We start from the raw sequence: 23850 nt of genomic DNA, 5'->3' as shown, positions 1-23850 counted from the left end.
GGCACTGCTATCGTAAATGCTATCACAAATATGGATGTAAAATAGAAGCACAGCTTTTTGGAAAAAATACGTGGTTAGATTAACTGACAGAATAATTGATTATATAAAAAAAAACTAGCTTAGTGTGATAAAGTGTGGGGGTGGGCTGAGAGTACTAAGTTGGGGAATGACAACACAACACAACATCTAATACATATTGATTTCAGAATAAAATAGAGGTGGATATAGAATAGAATAGAAATGTAATAAGCCAGCCTAAAAATAATCTGAGTTGTTTTACATAGGAAAGGAATGGAGTACTAAGGAGAGAAACTAAGTTAAGAATTCCATTGCTGATTTGGTCTCTGATGGTATGATAAAGACACTCCAGGGTGCTCCTACTTTCCCATCTCAAAATTGGGTTATTTACCTTACAATACTGGCCTTGTCATTTGGTTCCATTGGGTGCCACTTGCAAACATCAGTGACCCCTAAGGTTTGCACATCTTTGAAATTCTTAATGTTCCAGTGCTTCCTAACTATTTTGTCAAAAGGTCAAACCCGCTATTTAGGAACGCTCTATTTTGAGAAAGACCCATAGTATATTTAAATAAAGATCTGGGGACTTAAAGGGACAAAAATTCATTCCCAACTGAAGGTGAGACATCTCATATGTCAACTCAAGGAAGCGGCCAAATTAATTTTTGTTTAAATTCAAAGTATTATTACTTTAAAATAAAGAACTTAGTGTAGCTACTGAGCACTTTTTCTTTGGACATGAGAATGAAGGATGAGGACATGATAAAGTTTCATGAGCCCCGCAGAATTAAAGTTACCAAATAGTGGAAAGAAACTATTAAAATCAGCAGAGGATAGATGCTTAACCAAGCCAATTTTCAGGCCCATCAACCAACCTTACCAGTAACTCTAAATTCAAATGTGTTGTTAACTGACCTGTTTTCACTTGGACTCCACCTCTTCTTAATGTTAAGCTTTTGGTTCTATACCTGGGCCCTTTTTCCTTATGACTCCCTGTTATTTTGATCTTAGCCCATCTTTAACATATTTGACTTGGTTTTCAGACTATCTTTGGTAGGTGCTTCAATCTTCCCTCCTTTGCCATAGCCCCAGTATCTTAAAACTCAATTCTTGTTACTGGGCATACATTGCAACCCAAGGAGTAGCACATATGCTGTGAATTAATTAGTAACAGGACTGAACTAAATGGATTGGACTGTTTCTTTTTCTTTCCTTTTGGCATTTATTCAACTTTTATTGAACACCTGCTATATGCTGGATATAATGCTAAGCATTAGGGATATAGAAATAAACAAAAATAGGTATGCGTCTTCTTTCATTGGAACTCACAACCTAAAGGTTACACAAGAATCACACAAATAAACATGATTAAAACTGTGATAAGTATCATGAAAGAAAAGAATGACAAAAGCATAGTGCCTAGAACAAAAGGAGACTTAATTTCCACTGAAGAAATAGAAAAGCCCTACATGAACTACTACTACTTGCTTTTGAGGCCGATTAAATACCATAACCATCTGAACTCTGAAATAACAGCTGAGGTGGCTATTTAAAAATTAGGCAAGTGGGGCTTCCCTGGTGGCGCAGTGGTTGAGAGTCTGCCTGTCAAGGCAGGGGACACGGGTTTGTGTCCCGGTCCGGAGGATCCCACATGCCGTAGAGCGGCTGGGCCTGTGAGCCATGGCCGCTGAGCCTGCGCGTCCAGAGCCTGTGCTCCGCGACAGGAGAGGCCACAGCAGTGAGAGGCCCGCGTACCGCAAAAAAAACCAAAAAAATTAGGCAAGTGAAAGATCACTAATAATGAAACAATCGTACTATCCAATGTATTTTTTCAGTTGTCTCACGCTAATTTTTGGTAAAGAAAATAAAAAAGATTCTAAGGTGTGGTCTTTCCATTCTTGCTTACATTGGTTTAATTAAAGTTCTTTAATAAGAATCTCTAGTTCATGTAAAACAATGCTTTTAAGACAAGATAGCTGACAGTCCTAACAGTAAGTTTTTTGGTTAAGATTTAAAATAATTTAAAAGATTTCTAGGGCTTCTCTTGTGGCGCAGTGGTTGAGAGTCCTCCTGCCGATGCAGGCGACATGGGTTCGTGCCCCAGTCCGGGAAGATCCCACATGTCGCGGAGCGGCTAGGCCCGTGAGCCATGGCCGCTGAGCCTGCGCGTCTGAAGCCTGCGCTCCGCAACAGGAGAGGTCAAGCTTTATAGAAAAATTCTAGAAAATTTCTAGAAAAAAACACAATTTATGGTGTCATAGAAGTAAAATGGTCCATAAATTATCTTCTAGCTGTACATTTCTATTATTATTTCAATATGCATGCATTTCATATCGTCTTCATGAAGTTCTATATAAGACCCAAGCCGTTGGGCAGTGTTGTTTCAAGTAGTCTTCCAGCAGCCTGGCCACTGGCTCTGAGGTTACTGAGAAGTTTCCTTTTTAACGTTACATGTAAGTAAACATCATGAATTCTCCATTTCATGATTCAGGGACCAGTGATAGCTGGACCCAGATAGCTTCATTTTCTGGGGACCAGTGATAGCTTTTAACTTTGATTCTTGGCTAGAGTGAAAATAGCCACGAATAATGTAATTTTATTTTCAGGGCTTAATTTACGTGTAAAGGAGGTAAGATAATTGATCCTATTTTAACTGACAAGTTATGAGGATCATTTGCAATGTAAAAGGATTTGCATATTTTAGAAAAATTAAATGTATTAGAAATCTTGGCACAGGGTGGGTAAGGCTAGAGAGAAAGATAAAATTTTCTCAGTGTCTTAATATTTGCAGATAGAGGAAAATCAAATTAACTAATTGGGATCCATTTTGCATTTTAATAGCAAAGATAATTACTAAACCAAGATGCTTTTACTTGATTAACACAGCTTTTATTCCCCAGGGTGCCTGGATGAGCACTTTTCATATGTAGTATCGTCTAAATGAATATTGAATAGGTTATTCATTAAATGAAACAGATTTGACTTTCTACTTAAATCTGTTCATATGTGATTTCACTTTACATTTCAGAAGAGATCTAAGAAAATTCTCTCCTTTTTTTTTTTTTGGTCAAGGGGAGGGGACTTTAAAATAAGAACTAAAGAGTGCAGGAAGCTTTTATGACTTTCTATGTGGAATGGAATTTCTGGGATTTTTCTAACTGGTGACGAGGGAGGGAATATTTCTCTTTCCTTTGGATTCTCAGCTCAACTGGAGAATGATTGTGACGATATCTGATGCCATGTGGAGGAAGCCAGTGCAGACGGAGGGCAGAGAAAGGAGACTAGAGAAGAATGAGAGAGAGAGCTCTGCCTGTGTCTGAGTCCCTGTGTCCAGTAATATCCGGGGCTAACTCTGCCCTGGCCTACTCCCAAGGTTTTAGACTATTCCACTCTTTCATCTATTTTGAGCAGAGTTTCTCTTTGCTTGCAAGTTTATTGTACGTCTTATTTAAAACACTTTTGTGCTGCTCTAAGATATGACTAATTTATCCCATTTTATAACACATTAAAATTTAAATTTCCACATTTTGCATATGGAAATAAAGAAATACCAATGTTTTCATGTATAAACAGCGATCAACACTGCAAACTAATTCTTCCCAAATTTTCAAAAAAATGATGCAATATGATGCACAGGTAAGACATCTTCACTAAGTGCTAAAGGGAGAGTGTAAACAATTGCTTTATTATTCTTTAAGTTCTATCTCATCAATCCATATACTTTTCCTTATGAATCAGAGCATAGCTCACTTGGTGTCTGTTGGGGGAAACGACACAAAGTAATGTATTCTGAATTCAAAAGTCAGAAAGTGGAGAGAAGTGGCTTAATGTACTTTGAGAGAGCTGATAGATTTTTGAATTTCGTTTCACAAAGCTCGTCCCGGTACACTCAGGCCATGCTGTGAGCAGAGGATGAGAGGAACGGAGTAGGGCTGATCATAAGCGAGAGGGGCCAATAGGCTTGCTTTGGTCTGGCTTTGCCTCTTTTTGTCAGTGATATGCTAGGGGCGAAAGCTTTTGAGCACCTCATCTGAATGGATTTTATGGCACTTTTCCTGTAGCTTCTTTATCCTAACATCAAGATAAACTGTCTTACAAGAAAGAAAAAGTACTTGGACTGTTTTGGGGCCTTTGAACATAATGCTATGTTTCTAGGGATGGAAGAAGAAGACAAGAAATAAGACTACAAAAAAAATGTTTAGTACTTGCTGGGGCACATATCCTGGAAAATGCTGCATAAGAAAAAAGCTACGGAAGCGAAGGTCTTAAAGTTTGTGGGATGCTTTGATCTAGTGGCACTGACCTTCGGCTGTGTCCTCAGAGTGATTGCTATAGGCCAGACATTCTTACGTGCATCAACCATTTTTTATGGAATAAATAAAAATGTCTTCTACATGTATGTGTTACTTTAAAAAATGTAGATACTTCTGCTATGTGTTTTCAAGCAATTATATTAAATGTCATTGAATTCAGAAGAGCACTTTGTTTTTGTTACATACTTCCTCACATAAGAGATCTTGAACCTATAACCACTATTCTATAGTTGTGTTACTATAAATTAAATTCTGATGTTAAGACATGGTCCTCATACGATAGCTATAATTAAACATCTTTATGAAAGTGTCTTTTTTTTCTTCATAGTTTTCTCTAACAAGGCTCTTCTCTCATGAGTACCACTTTTTCTCAGATAATCTCTACCTACTTTTCCTCATTTCCTGGGCACTGAAAGAGATACATTTTTCTGTTAATGGCTCTTCTCTCAGCATCCTTTTCCTTTCACAGCCATCCCTCCCACACACACACACACTTTGGGACCTTGTCACACTTGAGAATCTGGATGGGGGCTATTTCCTGGGGACAGAGGAACTGACAGAAGTCCAGGGCTTGAACTTCCAGATTTTCTTCCAGCCAAGCAACAAGGAAGAGCAGGGAAGATACTACAAGGTACTCATGAAATGGAATAAAAGGTTTTTTTGTGTGTTTGACATCCTCTAAACAGCCCAACACATTACCAAGATCAGCCTAACAAACATCAATTTTACCTTTCGTGTTTTGTGTGGATTTCTCATTCTGGATGACTTCTTAATGTCCACTTCAGTGGTATTTACGCATCCAGGCTAGAAATGGAAAACAGAAAGACAAAGGAACCTTTGGGTGTAAAGTTTTTGATCAGTGCACTCACTCTCCAGAACCTGAGCAAATGCTTTGATGACACAAGTCCCTGGCCGCCCTTTTCAAATGGCCACAGACACTTCTCTCAGCAGTAGCCAGTGATGAAATGCTTTGCACTCTTTTACTCCTCAACTTTAAAAGCCTTCAGATACCATTCTAGAATAACTCCCAGAGAAATAGGAAAAAGAAATACAAGAGATTTGCATGTGAAAGTGGGTGTTAGTATTATTAGTAGCTGCTAACCCAACAGATTTAGAGCAAGGGTGTCCAGAGACTAAATGGGGTGATACCCCCAGCTGATACCTGCATTCAACTTCACTCAGAGTGTACCCTCTCTGATGGCAAAGACACTGATAGTTGCTTTCTTCTCCTAAGTTAGAAATCCAATGACATTCAGTTGAACCATCTCATATCCCAGAGTAATTTTTCTACAATGATTCATGAAATCCAGTGACTTGGAATATTTGTTTTCTATAGACAGAATGTGCAATGGAGTAATGGTTAAAATGAGGAAGATGAAGAAAGCAACTGGGAATGAATATACCATGCTTCTTCTCAGGAATTCCTTTCTTTTTTTTTCCCACAGGCAGGTGAACCCCTTTAAAACAGGGTGGATTGGAGGAAAAGGGTGGACAGCCTGCTCCTTGTTTTTTGACAACAACAGAAGTGTCATTTTGCCAGATTTATCATTCTGTTGCAAAGAAACAAAGAGCTGTAAAGCTTCTTTTTTATTTGGAGAAGAAGAGAGGAAGAGGGAGAGAGGAAGAAAAGAGAAAGAGAGAGAAAAAGGAAGAGGGAGGAGAAGAAAGGGAAGAGGAATATAAAGAGAGAGGAGGTAGGGGAGAGAAAATATGAATCAGGAAACAGAAGAAAGGAGACTTAAAAATATTTGGGATCTTAAATCTAGAAAGGTCCTCAGACATCACTTATCCTTTAGAAGTGATTGAAAGTTGTCAGTTACATGGTTGTGTTTCTTTTACTTTCAAGTTTTGATAAAGGATGTAGGGATCTCCGTTACTAGTAAAACATTACATTGCACATCTCTGCTCAATTTCTCTATTTCCCCCCCACAGATTGAAAGATCATTGGAACATCAGTTATCCTTGAAAGTGACTCCAGAGAAAATATGAACGTGGAAACCATCCTTTTGAGGAGTTGGGATGGGGTGGCGGGAAAGGCAAAAGGCAGCACTGATGTGATTAGGGAAAGAAGTTCTCCACAAGCGCTGGTAAGCAATAGGGATTAGCTCTTTGTATAATGAGGACATAGGACATTTTCCTTAAAGAACCCTCCCCTGATAGTACAACTATTGTGACAAAACTCCACCATAATGTTGTAAGTGATAAAGAAGTAAATCATTTTTTTCTTTGTAGGTTTTATGTGAAATATACATATACTGTAATACACTGTCCTATAAACATTAAGTAAACTATAAATTTGGTTTGCATATCTAAGAATAGAAATACCTGGTTTAACACCGTGGTCTGCTTGGAAGTGTAGGAGGAAGGAAGAGCATCCTCCTGGGTGAGACTTATTACTGACACTGAGCAATTCAGTTAAACTTTATCAGCATGAGGCTGATCAATATATGATATTCTGATATAATTTTCTGTGGCTGGTCTAAGCATAAGTATGTTTTAGCCTCCCCACCAACTGCTCCCCACCTGGTGATTTCACCAGGAGTCATAACCATTGATCTAGAAGTAACAATGATAATGTTTTAAAACATGAACAATGTGTGCTCATTTCCTATTTAATTTCCATTTCCTTCCAGCCTTCCACCCCTAAGCTCATTAGGGAAGTGTAGGCAGTGAAATTCTTTAAGCTCTCATCGATATATCAAGAGCCAAGCATGGCAAGATAGATCATAGGAGATTTTCTTTTATACGTTAAGGAGTGGGATAAATGAGGATCTGATATACAGGAAAAGGAAGGCATGTCCCTCTGTGACCAGGGGAAAAAGTAAAATAAAGGTAAGAGGCAGCATTCAACAGATGTCCTCGTTTTCCTCCTCTAAAGAAGAAACCCAGGGGGAAAGAAAAGAGTGATAGAAATGGTCAGACAATTATGAGGGAGTCTGAAATGTATGGGTGGTTTAGCTAGTCCCATTTATATACCTAGAAGAATCGCCACATGCCATCACAGCCAACATGAATCTTTACAATTGGAGTTGGCAAGAGAGATGAACCTGAAATAGTGTTTCCCGAGGCTTGTATACAGCAAGCAAGAGACCCAGAGTTTGTTGCATGCCTCAGTAGTAAAGGAGGCAGAAGTTCTGACAAGATTAACAGATGGCTGGGAGCCTAAGGTTGAGACCAAGGCCGAGGTGTGCAGGGGTTTTACACTGGGAGCAAATGTCTGGAACACAAACTCCAACAGTGAGTGCCCAGACATGAGATGGTACCCTCATGATAGCAGTCCTAGGAATAGACTCCACTGGCCTAGCTAAAGCAGAAATCAGAAAGAAGCCAGAAGATCATATAAAAATAAAACATTTGTACCCCAAACTGCTATCAAAAACAACCTTGCATAGCAGCAGGGAGAGGTGGAAAATAAATTGAAAGTGTGATCACTTATCCAAAAGATTCCTAGCAGATGATTTAAATGATTGTATCATGCAGCGCATGACGTTGAAAACGATCTTTCAAATGGGTTTCTAAGAAAAATTGGGCAATTATAAAAAAAAAAGAAAATATATTTTCTTTATGCACATGAGAAGTCTGAACTAATAGAACTTGAAAACTTCTGTTATAAGCTAGAATTCTAAATCAATCATACTTCATACCAAGTCATACCACGTGGGTATTGACAAATGGCCCCAGAAATTGTGTCAACCACTGAAGGCATGAAGAGGAAAGATTTTTTCCCTGCATAAGAGTGTATCTGACTGCAGTCTCAAAAAGAATTAGAATTTTCATTTTCAGAGTTAAAAGAGTATGGCTTTTCAAATTTAGTTAATGAGCCATTAGAAGACATCTAAAATTCTATTTGAACCAATTCTTAACACCATTAATCAGCAAATTAATAAGAAGGCATTGATCCTAGAAGTAAACAGTATTAGAAGACTGAACCCTGAGGTAATGTCCCATAACTCTGCTCCCATTCCAGGCTAATGAAATATGCCAGTTCAAAATTTTTTGCTAATGGCAAAATGGTTAAAATAATTAACTGGACCTGGGGTGCATGTCTCAGTGACCTTCCAGCTTCCTTTCATTTCTAAAGAGCCTCTTAGGACAGCTAATGCTTAGATCTCTGGTACCTAAGTTAAATAGGGGATTCTTGAATATTAAAAAAGCTTAGATGCCCAAAGTCATCTGGTATATTTCTGAATAATTAAGGTCATGAGCTAGTGTTGATACTTGCAAAATAACTGGTTTCAGACATCAGGCACTGTGGCGAATGAAATACAACAATATATTTTGAGGGGGAATTTTAAAATAATTTTAAGAAAATTTATTTCTGTATCTAATTGTCAGATCTAGTGATAAATGGTAAGATATAAAAATGAAGGTATGAGGCTTCCCTGGTGGCGCAGTGGTTGGGAGTCCACCTGCCGATGCAGGGGACACGGGTTCGTGCCCCGGTCCGGGAAGATCCCACATGCCATGGAGCGGCTGGGCCCGTGAGCCATGGCCACTGAGCCTGCGCGTACGGAACCTGTGCTCCACAATGCGAGAGGCCACAACAGTAAGAGGCCCGCGTACAGCAAAAAAAAAATTAAAAATAAAAAAAAAAAGGAAGGTATGACCATACCTCAATATTCTGTTAATATAATAAGGATACCAGACAGATGAATCATTGCAATGTAGGAATATAAGGACTGGACAGAAGTTGTCAGAGGGCATTACACAACAACAGAACATTTCAGACATCCATTCTTATGTACATTCTGTTTGACCTCACCAATATGGCAGATAAATATTTTTTAAAATTTTGCTTATAAGCAATTTTAATCCCAGTAAGACCTTGTTGGCCTTGGTATTTTAAAAAGGCAGTTATCTTTTTGAAGCATATATAATATATACCACTAGCTGCCAGCAGATCTGCTTGAAATGTAATGCATAAATTGTTTTTCTGAACTACAAAACATATCTTCCCAATAAGATATAAATAACGTTACCATTATCAAGTAGGCACTCAGTAAAAATGTTCAAATAGGTACTATTTTACATATATAATATTAAGTACACAGTATTATTGGATTTAAGGAATAATAAAGTTGTATTTACGTTGACCTAGAAAAGAAGCATACATTATTTCTAGTAATTCAAGGATGAATTTATTTTAAACAGACATAAGCTGTGCTGTAACATTACTATAATACTATTTATTAAAAGTAGAGTTTAATGTCTTGGAATCCATTCCTGAAGGGGCAAAATGATCATAATATTGAGAAATATTACTGCCATAGCATTCATTTAAGTGTCTTAATGAGTTGCAAAACAGAAGCTGGGATTCTTGCTTTCATTATTTATTATTTATTTTTTACATCTTTATTGGAGTATAATTGCTTTACAATGGTGTGTTAGTTTCTGCTTCATAACAAAGTGAATCAGTTATACATATACTTATGTCCCCATATCTCTTCCCTCTTGCGTCTCCCTCCCTCCCACCCTCCCTTGCTTTCATTATTGATATTTTATTTAAAAGCATCTAAAAATCATTTATTTCCTCTCATGACATAATGCATTTTTATTAGTTGTAGTGGAAAGCACACTTGTTTTCAGGATAACTTAGGATATCTTAAGGATCCTTGGTGAGGAGCAGCACTATTAATAGTAATGGAAAACAACTCTTTAAATTCAATCAACTGTAGCTGATGTGTAACTCGGCAAAACAATGTCTTAAATGACAAATAAGTGGAGATTTAAGAATGAGATGGCATATAGAGCTTACAGTAAGGAATAAACATATTCCTGGAAATTTAAAAATCAGACATGACTCTGGGAAAATTAAATTTTGAATATATTTATTGGTTCAAACACATTTAAATTATTGAAAATTATTTGTCCTTCTGTAACACTGTACCAGTTTTAAAAACTCAATTTGCAGTATATTGTACCTCAATTAAAATGATCCCTTACTCTTATACAAACTAATTCTAGATTTTTGAAGTGTTCAACCTCAGGATATTTTTTTTAAAGAGCCAATTCAAGCTTTTCTTTCTGTTTTGGGCACTTGCCAATTGATTTAGCTTCTGATTCTTTCAGCCTTGCTGACCCACCCATTTATTAAACGCTAAACACAGACTGAAAGAAGTTGTTTGTGGCAATTACCCTGGAATTCCTTCCATTCACATTCCTCTATAATACTCATTTGATTCCTGCTCAATCTTATTTGTTGGCTATAGAGTCTTAATTAAGTAATCCTACTTCAATGTATTTTATGAATGAATTCCACATGTCAAGAGGCACGAGGAAGTCTGCTGTAGCAGAGGGGAGGGAAATGTACCATGACACTTTGGAGTCGTGGAAAGTGGTTAAGTTAGGTAGAAATTATAGACCATGGTAAAATCTTTGGTTCGGTTCTAAACATAAGTGGAAGTCATTGGAGGGTTTTAAACATGAAAGTGACTTGGTATGCTTTAAATTTTTGAAAGCTCACTCAAGCTTTATGTCTTTCACAAAAATGGATCTAAATGTAAAATGCTAAAGTATAAAACTCCTAGAAGATAACATAGAAGAAAATGTAGGTGACGTTGGATTTGGTGATGACTTTATAAATACAACAGCAAAGGCACAATCCATGAAAGAAATAATTGATCAATTGAACTTCAATAAAACTAAAATTTTCTGGGGGTGCAGTTAAGATGGCAGAGTAGGAGTATGAGGAGTTTGCATCTCCTCACCACTAGGGCACATACCAGGCACTGGTTGGGGACCTCAGACACCTAAGAGAACACGAGGAACCCCCAAGTGACCAGGTAGGACATGGGGGAGAGCAAGGGGGAAGGAGAAGTGGAGGAGGAATGGGACCACTACCCTGAGGGGTGGCTGGGGAAGGGGAGGGGTTTCTACACTCGGAGGGGCCCACTCACCATGAGGGAATCAACAAGGATGGGGAGAAAACCTTGGGGGGTCAGAGGATTGGAAGGGAATGTGGCCACTGTTTCCCCTGCCCAATTGGGCCCTATGGAGCCTGCTTGGGTACTGGTCCTGATCCTCGCACTCTGAGGCCCCTCTGGCAAGCAGAGCCTAAAATCTACCACCCAACACCCCCAGGGCCTTTTTGGGGTCCTGAGCCTAGGCCTGCCGCCCCCCCAGACTAAGCCCCTCCCTGCCCCAGTGCCACCCCCAGGGCATTTTCCAACTGTGAGTGTCCTGAGTCTAGGCCCCTCCCCTGCCTAAGCCCCACCCCCACAGCCAAGATGTTTTCTGGCTTCTTTTTTTCTATTGTGGTTCTGTTTTACCTTGCTGTTGTTTCATTTATATATATTTTTCTAATATATTATTTTTTACTTATTATTTTTTATTCTTTGTTATGTTATGCTTCTTTTTTTTTTTTGCCTGTGCCATGTGGCTTGTGAGATCGTGGTTCAGAAGCTGGGGGTCAAGCCAGAGATCCTGTGGTGGGAGCACCAAGTCCAAACCACTGGACTAACAAAGAACCTCAGACCCCAGGGAATATTAATCAAGTGAGGTCTCTTGGAAGTCACCATCTCAGCACCAAGACCTGGTTCTACCCAACTGCCGGTAAACTCCAGTGCTGGAAGCCTCAGGCCAAACAACCAGTAAGACAGGAACACAGCCCCACCCATCAAAGAAAATGAGATGACAAAAACATATGTTACAGATGAAGGAGCAAGGTAAAAACCCAAAAGACCAAATAAATGAAGAGGAAATAGACAAGCTACCTGAAAAAGAATTCAGAGTAATGATAGTAAAGATGATCCAAAATCTTGGAAATAGAATGCAGGCACGGATTGACAAAATATAAGAAATGTTGACAAAGATCTAGAAGAACTAAATAACAAAAAAACAGAGATGAACAACACAATAACTGAAATGAAAAGTACACTAGAAGGAATCAATAGTAGAAAAACAGAGGCAGAACGAATAAGTGAGCCAGAAGATACATTGGCGAAATAACTGCTGAAGAACAGAATAAAGAGAAAAGAATGAAAAGAATTGAGGACAGCCTCAGAGACATGTGGGACAACATAAAACATCAACATTCAAATTATAGGGGTCCCAGAAGAAGAGAAAGAGAAAGGGCATGAAAAAATATTTGAAGAAGTCATAGTTGAAAAATTCCCTAACCTGGGAAAGGAAATAGCCACCCAAGTCCAAGAAATGCAGAGAGTCCCATACAGGATAAACCCAAGGAGAACCACACCAAGACATATAGTAATCAAACTAACAAAAATTAAATTCAAAGAAAAAATATTAAAAGCAGCAAGGGAAAAGCAAAAAAATAACAAATAAGGGATATCCCCATAAGGTTATCAGCCGATCTTTCAGCAGAAACTCTGCAAGCCAGAAGGAGTGGCAGGGTATATTTAAAGTGTTGAAAGGGAAAAACCTACAACAAAGATTACCCAGCAAGGGTCTCATTCATATACAACAGAAAGATCAAAAGCTTCACAGAGAAGCAAAAGCTAAGAGAATTCAGCACCAACAAACCAGCTTTACAAAAAATGCTAAAGGAACTTAAGTGGGAAACACAGCAGAAGGAAAAGACCTACAAAAACAAACCCGAAACAATTAAGAAAATGGTAATAGGAACATACATATTGATAATTACCCTGAATGTAAATAGATTAAATGCTCCAACCAAAAGACACAGACTAGCTGAATGGATACAAGAACAAGGCCCATATATATGCTGTCTACAAGAGACCCACTTCAGACCTAGGGACACATAAGACTGAAAGTAAAGGGATGTAAAAAGATATTTCATGAAAATGGAAATCAAAAGAAAGCTGGAGTAACAATACTCATATCAGATAAAGTACACTTTAAAATAAAATCTGTTACAAGAGATAAGGAAGGACACTATGTAGTGATCAAGGCATCAATCTCAGAAGAAGATATGACAGTTATAAATGTATATGCACCGAAAATAGGAACACCTCAATACATAAGGCAAATGCTAACAACCATAAAAGGGGAAATCAACACTAACGCAATAATAGTGGGGGACTTTAACACCCCAGTTACACCAATGGACAGATCATCTAGATGGTAAATAAATAAGGAAACACAAGCTTTAAATGACACAATAGAGACTTCCCTCGTGGCACAGTGGTTAAGAATCCACAGGTTTGAGCCCTGGTCTGGGAAGATCCCACATGCCACAGAGCAACTAAGCTTGTGCACCACAACTACTGAGCCTCCACTCTAGAGCCCACGAGACACAACTACTGAGACTATGTGCCACAACTACTGAAGTATGTGTGCCTAGAGCCTGTGCTCTGCAACAAGAGAAGCCACCTAGAGCCTGTGTACCGCAATGAAGAGTAGCCCCAACTTGCCACAACTAGAGAAAGCCCACACGCAGCAATGCAGCCAAAAAATAAATAAATAAATAAATTTATTAAAACAAATAAATGATGAAATAAACCAGACAGATTTAATTGATAGTCATAGGACATAGCACCGGAAAGCGGAAGAATACACTTTCCTCTCAAATGCATACAGAACATTCTCCAGGACAGATCACATCTTGGGTCACAAATCAAGCCTCAGAAAATATAAGAAATTTGAAATCATATCAAGCATCTTTGCGGACCACATGCTATGGAATTAGAAATCAATTACAGGAAAAAAAACTATAAAAAACACAAACAAATGGAGGTTAAACAGTGCACTGCTAAATAACCAAGAGATCACTGAAGAAATCAAAGAGGAAATTTAAAAATACATAGAAACAAATAATAATAAAAATATTGTGACCCAAAACCTATGGGATGCAGCAAGAGCCGTTCTAAGAGGGAAGCAATACAGCAATACAATAGCACCTCAAGAAAAATCTCAAAAACCATACACCATGTCTAACAATACACGTAAAGCAACTAGAGAAAGAAGAAAGAAAACACAAATTTAGTAAAGGGAAAGAAACAATAAAGATCAGAGCAGAAATAAATGAGATAGAAGCGAAGAAAACAATAGCAAAGATCAATAAAACTGAAAGTCGGTTCTTTGAGAAGAAAAACAAAATTGATAAACCTTTAGCCAGACTCATCAAGAAAGAAAACGGAGAGGACTCAAATCGATAAAATTAGAAATGAAAAAGGAGAAATTACAAGTGACTTCACAGAAATACAAAGGATCAAAAGAAACTACTACAAGCAACTATATGCCAATAAAATGCACAACCTGGTAGAAATGGACAAATTCTTGGAAAGGTACAACATTCCAAGACTGAACAAAGAAGATTTAGAAATATAAACAGACCAATCATAAGTAATGAAATTGAAACTGTGATTAAAAATCTTCCAACAAACAAAAGTCCAGGACCAGAAGGTTTCACAGGTGAATTCTAGCAAACATTTAGAGAAGAGCTAATACCTATCCTTCTCAAATTCTTCCAAAAACTTGCAGATGGAGGAATACTCCGTTCTACAAGGCCACTATCACCCTGTTACGAAAAGCAAATATATCACACAAAAAAATTACAGACCAATATCCCTGATGAACATAGAAGCAAATATCCTCAACAAAATACTAGCAAACGGAATCCAACAACACATTAAAAGGATCATACAACATCATCAAGTGGGATTTGTCCCAGGAATGCAAGGATTCTTCAACATATGCAAATCAATCAGTGTGATACACCATATTAACAAATTAAAGAATAAGAACCATATGATCATCTAAATAGATGCAGAAAAAGCTATTGACAAAATTCAACACCCATTTATGATAATAACTCTCCAGAAAGTGGGCATAGAGGGAACCTACATCTACATAATAAAGTCTGTAAATGACAAACCCACAGCAAACATCATTCTCAATGGTGAAAAACTGAAAGCATTTCCTCTAAGATCAGGAACAAGACAAGGATGTCCACTCTCACCACTGTTATGCAACACAGTTTTGGAAGTCCTAGTCATGGCAATCAGAGAAGAAACAGAAATAAAAGGAATCCAAATTGGAAAAGAAGTAAAACTGTCACTATTTGCAAATGACATGATACTATACATAGAAAATCCTAAAGATGCCACCAGAAAAATACTAGAGCTAATCAATGAATTTGGAAAGTTGCAGGATACAAAATTAATGCAGCGAAATCTCTTGCATTCCCATTCACTAACAACAAAAGATCAGAAACAGAAATTAAGGAAACAGTCCCATTTCCTATTGCAACAGTAATAACAAAAAGATGTAGGAATAAACCTACCTAATGGAGAAAAGACAGCTTCTTCAATAAGTGGTGCTGGAAGATCTTGACAGCTACATGTAAAAGAATGAAATTAGAACACTTCCTAACACCATACACAAGAATAAACTCAAAATGGATTAAAGACCTAAATGTAAGACCAGACTTTATAAAAATCTTAGGGGAAAACAGGCAGAATGATCTTTGCCGTAAACTACAGCATAAGATCTTTCTTGACCCACTTCATAGAGTAATGAGAATAAAACCAAAAATATACAAATGGGACCTAATTAAACTTAAAAGCTTTTGCACAGCAAAGGAAACCATAAACAAGATGAAAAGACAGCCCTCCGAATGGGAGAAAATATATGCAAATGAATCAACGAAGAAAGGATTAATCTCCAAAATATACAAACAGCTCATGCAGCTCATATCAAAAAAAAAAAAACCAACCCAATCAAAAAAGTGGACAGAAGACTTAAATGGACATTTCTCCAAAGAAGACATACAGATGGCCCAAAAGCACATGAAAAGCTGCTCAACATCACTAATTATTAGAGAAATACAAATCAAAACTACAGTGAGGTATCACCTTAGGTCAGAATGGCCATCATCACAAAATCTACAAATAATAAATGCTGGAGGGGGTGTGGAGAAAAGGGAACCCTCTTGCACTGTTGGTGGGAATTTAGATTGATACAGCCACTATGGAGAACAGTATGGAGGTTCCTTAAAAAACTAAAAGTAGAACTACCATATGACCCAACAATCCCACTACCTAGAGAAAACCATAATTCAAAAATACACATGCACCCCAGTGTTCATTGCAGCAATATTTATAATAGCCAGGACACGGAAACATCCTAAATGTCCATCAACAGAGGAATGGATAAAGAAGATGTGGTACATATGTACAATGGAATATTAGTCAGCCCTGAAAGAGAATGAAATTGGGTAATTTATAGAGACGTGGATGGACCTAGAGACTGTCATACGGAATGAAGTAAGTCAGAAAGAGAAAAACAATATCGTATATTAATGTATATATGTGGAATCTGAAAAAAATTGGTATAGACGATCTTAGTTACAAAGCACAAATAGAGACAGACGTAGAGAACAAATATTTGGATACGAAGGAGGGGGGTGGCATGAATTTGGAGATTGGGAGTGATATATATACACTATTGATACTATGTATAAACTAGATAACTAATGAGAACCTACTCTATAGCACAGGGAACTCTACTCAGTACTCTGTGGTGACCTAAGTGGGAAGCAAATCCAAAAAAAGAGGGGATATATGTATATGTATATCTGATTCACTTTGCTGTACAGTGGAAACTAACACAATATTCTAAAGCAAATATATTCCAATAAAAATTTTAAAAGCAGGATGTCCTTCAGTAGCTGAATGTGGTACAGGTACGCAATGGAATATTTTTTAGCACTTAAAAGAAATGAGCTGTTGAACATAAAAAGCCATGATGAAACTGATATGCATCTTAGTGAATGAAGCCAATCTGAAAAGTCTACATATTGTACGATTTCAACTATATGACATTCTGGAAAAAAGCATAACTAAGGAGAGAGTAAAAAAATCAGTGGTTGCCAGGGGTTGGGGAGAGGGAGTAAAGAATTGGTGGAGCACAGAGGATTTGGGAGAGCAGTGAAACTACTCTGTATCATACTATAATGGTGGATACATGTCATTATACATTTATTCAAACACATAAAATGTACAATACCAAGAGTGAACCCTAGTGTGATCTATGGATTCTGGGTGACAATGATAGTTCAATGTAGGTTCATCAATTATAACAAATGTACCACTCTGGTGATGTTGATAATGGGGGTGGTTGTGTGTGGGGAGAGCAGGGGGGATATGGGAACTATCTATACTTTCTGCTCAGTTTTGTTGTGGACCTAGAACTGCTCTAAGAAATAAAGCTTATTTTAAAAAAAAAACTCAGGAGTTGTGATTACTTTGGGGATGGTTTATTGGGATGAGGTCAGGGCAAAAGTGGAAGCAAAGACAACAGTTACAGGGTTATTGCAATAATTTAGGCAAGAGCTCATGGTGATGGCATCTGCACATCTGTGTTAAAACTTGCTGATGGGTTGGGTCAGGAATCTAAGGGGAAGAGAATAGTCAGTGATGACTCCTAGGTTTTGGCAACTGGGAAGAGAAAGCCTGGGAGAGGTGAAGAATCCTGGGAGAGAAATAAATGTAAGTGAAAACAGGAATCAAGGATGACTCCGGGATTGTATTTACAGACAATTTTAATATTTACTGAATTCTCCAATTGGAATGCAGCTCTTTGTGCAGTCCCAATCAAGATTCATGACTTAGATTATTTCCAGCATAAATGTAGAATAATCTGTCTTTGGCCCACCCTTTTGGGTCTTTGCCTTTCTGCATCATCATTGGCAATATGAGCACATCATTGACTGTGCAAGATTATTATCTACTGGTCAATTACCAAGAGGGTGGTAGAGCAACCTCCTATTACTCAGAGCCTCTGCTGTACTTCCCTAAATTATTCTTCACATTCTCCTAATCTGCTTTGGTTGAAATCAGACCACTTCCATTTAACATCTGTGACCTTTCTGTTCATCCTTCAGTGATATTCCTTTTTTTATAAACTACTTGTTGTGGTGTAGGCACAGACGACTGTCACAGTTCTCATTAAGTTACCAATAGGAGTCTAACAAGTAAGTTTGCTTTTGTGATCACTGGCATGACTCATGTTTCAGGTTCAGCTTTAAAATACTGAAAATATTCCCAGCAAGAATCATTTAGGAATAAAAAAAATATTACTGAGTAGAGGCTGATTTGTTTTACTTACCTTGAAAAAAATATGAGCTCCTTGAAGAGACAAAGGCCTGAGGCAGACGTGCATGGATCCTTCTGTTCTGTTGCACTTAGCCTGCCATGTACACAAGTGACAGATACCCAGCACTTTCTAGGATTTTTTTCCTTACAAAACTCTACTTGCAATTTGGGGATATGCAAAGATTTTCAAATGGGAGACGAAAAAGCCCCTCTTGGATTTAACACACAAGCTCCAACTTGCCATAAACTGAGGAGTTCTGGATTGACTTCTAGGGCACTTCTGTAACCATCAGTGAAGTGGCATTTTGTTTCACATTGTGTTGTTTCTCTGGGATCTCATTCAAGGAGCAACACAAAATTTTGGAATCCCTGGTCCTCAGGCCATATCATCATATCATTAAATGAGTTAAAAAGTTTGACTTTAATTCTTAAGGTGCTTATTGAATGTAAGAATGAAGGAATGAAACCTAAGCCAGCTTTCTGATGACAACAACAAATTTCTACACCATAAAAATGAAGAGCCCAAAAGGAGGGATATGAATCAGTTACTGAATTGGTGAAAACAATTTTTAATTTTGTAAATATTACTATTGCTAGTACTGGTGATTTAATGGTGTAAGGGGTGAAGAAGAACCAAATAAAATTTTGCCAGTATAAATAACACACAGTAAGTTCAAAGACTTACAATAATTGTTACAATAGATAACAATGAGACAACTAGAAAATGACAAGCTCATAGAAATCATCATATACTGGAATATATGATGAATTACATATATTGAATGTAATAGTGCCTTGAATTACAAAAGTGACCTTGAATTCAATAGCCTTGAATTCCAACGGATATGAGAGGCTCCTAAGTCACGTGTTCCACATGGAGAGGTGTACCTCCCTTTACAGGCCAGGCACACAGAGAAAGGCTGCATGTAACAGAAATCTCAGTTAGCAAGACCTCTGTAGAAAGGAAGATAGATTTCAGAAACACACTTTATTGATTTCCAAAAGTAGAAAAAGATAAGTACTTTATTCGGTTTTGTCAGAAAAGATGGTTTCAAATAAAGTTATTTTTCCAGATTACATACTTATCACTAAATACCAAAACTTTATTTTATTTTCACCTTTAGGAAAAAGTTTTTTTTTTTTTTTTTTTGCGGTATGCGGGCCTTTCACTGTTGTGGCCTCTCCAGTTGCAGAGCACAGTCATCCAGACGCGCAGGCTCAACAGCCATGGCTCACGGGCCCAGCCGCTCCGCGGCATGTGGGATCATCCCGGACCGGGGCACGAACCCGCGTCCCCTGCGTCGGCAGGCGGACTCCCAACCACTGCGCCACCAGGGAAGCCCAGGAAAAAGTTTTTTAAAAATAATTCCCATACATTCCCTGAATTCTTTCATAATTGCATCCAAAGCAATGCAAAATTTCTTGTTGATTCAAGATCATTAGTGGGAACAAGACTTATTTTGCTGTCTTTAAGAAAACAATGCCTATGAGGTGAGGGGGCACTAATTCTCAATGTTTTTTGAGATTTTATGTCATTTTATGCCATTTCAGAGTGCCTCTACCTTCTCCCTGTCAGTCATCACTTTTGCTGCTCTCAGTATCCTTGCCTTCAGCAACACCCCATCACTTAATTTGTTACTTGGGGTCTGACAGTGGTCAGGAAATCCAACAAATACTACTTTAACATAGTGCCTCACATTTTAGCAAATGAACCTATGGGGGGGTACTTTAATTTAGCAAAAGCACATGAGTTAAACTGTGGGAGTTTTAACAAGTCTTTAAAAAAGACTTTAACAAGTTTTAACAAAGTTTTAACGAAGTTTAACAAAGTTTTAACAAGTCTTTAACAAGTATTTTAAAAAGTTAAGACTTTTAGAGTTTATTTTTTGGGCTGTGTTTTGGATAGAGTTTGATTTTTGGATATGTGAGGTAGCAAGTATAACAACTGTGGCAAATGAAATCATGAATTCTCGATGTCTTTTGGAAAACTTAGGACATAAATATAATACACACTGATTAAGTGGATTAGAGTAGACGACATCAAACATTTACTTGGAGTTCTAAGACACGGGATGACAGGAAGAACAGGAGCTGGAAATTCATTCTGTGCTCTGAGAGGTGGGAAGAAAAGCAAACTGAAGTGGGTGACTGGCCAGCATTTTAAGGAAGCAGCTCCCCCAAATCCTGAAAGTGGATAATAAGGCACTCTGTTCTACCCCCAGCCTTTTGTGGGAAAAGCTTTCCAGACACAGTACTAAACTTAGTTAAGTTTCCTCAAAAGGGAAAGCAATGTCCAAACCAGAACTCTTAATTTCTCTGACCTCCAGGCTACTCCTTTTCAGTTCTCCTTTTAGTAGATGCCACCACCACTAATGCATCAGGATATTCAAGCCATGACCTAGGAGTCATCACTGACTCCTCTCTTTTCCTTACTTCCCACAGTTGATTTATCAAATTGTGAACTTTACCTCCAAACACATTTTGAATCTATCTGCTTCTCTCCATCTTCACTGTTCTCACCCTGGTCCAAGATGCCATTATCTCCCATCTGGACTATTGCAGCAGCCTTCTGATTTGTCTTCATCATTCCCTTCCAACTTTCTTCACTCTGTCCTCGAGCTATTCTCTGTACAGCAGCCAGAGTGACCTTTTGAAACTAATGCCATATCATCATTCTCCTGTTCTGAGCTCTTATCATCATACTTAGGATCCATGGTAAATTCTGTGCCATGTTCCTTGAGGTGCTATATAAACAGCCTCATTTTACCTTTCCAACCCCACTTGGTACCTCTTTGCCTTTGCTAACGTCTCTCCAATCTCACTGCCCTTCTTTCTGTTCTTCATATTTACCAGGTTCTTTCCTCTGTACTAGATGCTCCCTCCCCTTGCCATTTTGGTCTCAGAGAGGCCTTACTCGACTATTTGAATTAAAGTACCCCCCCCCCAAATCCCTTCCAATCGTATCACTTTTTAATATTTTTATCATAATACCTCCACCTGGAACACTCTTGTATATTACATTTGTTTATTAACTCTGTCTTTCTCCATGGAAAAGTAAGTTCCTCAAATGTAGGGACTTTGCCTGTCTTAATATCTGTCATTAGAGACTGAAATTTCCTAGTAACTGGTAGGTGTTTGATGACTGTTTAGTGAATGAGTAAATGAATGAAAGAAATAATAGATTTTATATAATAGTGCCTTCTGAACATACTCATGTTAAAAGTACAAAATGGGTTTTATTTAATGTTTTTTGGTGTGTGTGTGTGTGCCCTTAAGAACACTGGTAGCTAGACTTTAGATCAATATGGCTAGTAGGAGGATACGGAACTCACCTCCCACCACAAACACATCAAAATTATGTCTACATGTGGAACAATTCTTACTGAAAACGAATGCGAAACTGGCAGAAAGATTACTATACAACCAAGGCTGTAAGGAAGATCCACATGCAATTGGGTAGGAAAGGAAAGAGAAATTATCAAGTAGGAACCTGTGCCCCAGGACGGGACTCAGAGGATAAGGAAGAATACAAGGGTGGAGATCCACCCTGGGGAGGGAGCATTTTGAGTCACATATTGGGCATCACAGTCCTGGGGTCTGACATAAGGAAGATGAGCCCTCTTGGCTGGTTGGAGGGCCACTGGGACTAACGAGAGGGTTGCGGGAAGCCTGGACTCTGCTCGTGAGTAGCACTTGCTTGCTTGCTTACAAGGGTAGATAAGGACTGCTCCAGCGGCTGCCCAGTTTCCCACCACTACACTGGCCTGTTTTCCAGCCTGAACTGAGCGAACACTCAGCCCAGCTTAATTCACCAAGCAGCTCCATTCTGGAATGAGAGCAACCATGCCCAGGGACAGAGCTCAATCTTGGGATCCCGAGACTGCTCGGTCCTGGAGTGGTGCCTGAGTGTGGTAGGGGTGGCCATTCATGGTGCTTACTTAGGCAGCTCATCAGGAATAGCCCCAGTCTCTGATGGCAGCAAGACTGCCACAGCCTGCACCCTGAAACACGTACCCACAAAGGTCCCACTTAGGCTGTAGTGCAGCACCGCAGTAGGGCAGGGATGGCAGAGGCTGGGGTAGTTGTCAGATGTGGAAGAAAAAGGAGACTTAGACATAGCAAAGGCTGCCATCACTGCCAGTTGCACAGGTGGCATATTAAACCTTTCTGTGAGCAGCCTACTGAAACCCGTGCCTCATCCTGAGCTGAAAGCCCATATGGGCCCCTTGTGATCCAGAACTGCTCTCCTCTGGGGCAAGGGTGCAGGTGCTGGGAGAAGAGAGAGCACACACTTAAAGGGAACAGAGCGAGCTTGGACCTGACACCCAGGACTTCTGCTCCATCAGCTTGGAAACTGACCCTGACCCTGATAGGGCAGTGATGGCCGCTGAGAAAAGGAGAAGCTCTGCCTCACACCTAGCTCAGGCCCTACCACCTTCGTCTCCAGGCCCACCTCCTACCAAGGTGATAGCTGCCAGCATGTAGCAGAGAAGAACAAACCTGACTCCATATTAGATCTATTCCTTTAGCTCTAGCCTTTGTGCTCTGTTGCTTGCACTTATTCATGCTGCCTCTTCACCTTTCTCTTGTCAATCGGTAAAAGGATGTTGCATATAGCCTGAAATATACACAAAAGCTCTGCTTCCCAGCCTTGACCGTTAAAGCCAGAACACCTTTCATTCATATAGAGATTAAAACGTTGCAAACCAAAAAATAACGTTTGTCTTATTGTAGGTTTACAGGGACATTATGACCAGACCTACATGGACAGCTGCAAGAACAAAAGGTTATCTCATCCTCTTTGGAGTCTGGTTGTCACCAAGAAGTCTGCAACAAGCAGCAAAACTCGCTCGCCTTTTAGTATAAAAGCAACCTGAATTCTAACTCCAGTAAGATGGTTCTTTGGGAGACTAGTCTGCCATCTTTTCAGTCTGCTGGCTTACCAAAGAAAGTCACTATTCCTTGCCCCAACAACTCGTCTCTCAATTTATTGGCCTGTCACGGAATGAGCGGTATGAGCTTGGACTTGGTAACAAGTACTCCCTGAGAAAGAGGTGACTTCTGTTTATGTCAAATCCAGCTCTTGCACCAAAGGCACTAGGCACATGCAGACTGTATAGGGATGCTCCCACATAAGGACACCACTTCAAGACCATAATAGGTAATGGTTTCTCCTAAATTCATAGAGACAGAGAAGTTAAAATGAAAAGACAGAGGAACTGATCTCAATTGAAAGAGCAAGGGAAAAGCCCTGACAATAATAATGAAACAGAAACAATTTGCCAGATAAAGAATTCAAAGTATTAGTCATAAGAATGCTAACTGAATTAGGGAAAAGAATAGATGGACACAGTGAGGATTTTTAATAAGGAACTATAAAATATAAAAAAAAAAACCTAATCAGAAATGAAGAGTTCAATAACTGAAATGAAAACACACTAGAAGGGATGAATAACAGACTGGGTGATACAGAAGAATACGCAAGTGATCTGGAAGACAGAATA

The 23850-nt window shown here is 38.8% G+C and overlaps 1 pseudogene; it reads right to left on the bottom strand.

The window, feature by feature from the left end:
- The window catches only part of LOC101277156 (regulator of G-protein signaling 7-like), a 33210-nt pseudogene extending 14797 nt beyond the window's left edge, over positions 1-18413 (bottom strand).
- Between the last annotated feature and the right edge of the window lie 5437 nt (positions 18414-23850).

The sequence above is a fragment of the Orcinus orca genome, chromosome 8, assembly GCF_937001465.1.
Source record: "Orcinus orca chromosome 8, mOrcOrc1.1, whole genome shotgun sequence".
In the NCBI taxonomy this organism is placed as follows: domain Eukaryota; kingdom Metazoa; phylum Chordata; class Mammalia; order Artiodactyla; family Delphinidae; genus Orcinus; species Orcinus orca.
This window is presented reverse-complemented; position numbering and strand designations above follow the sequence as displayed.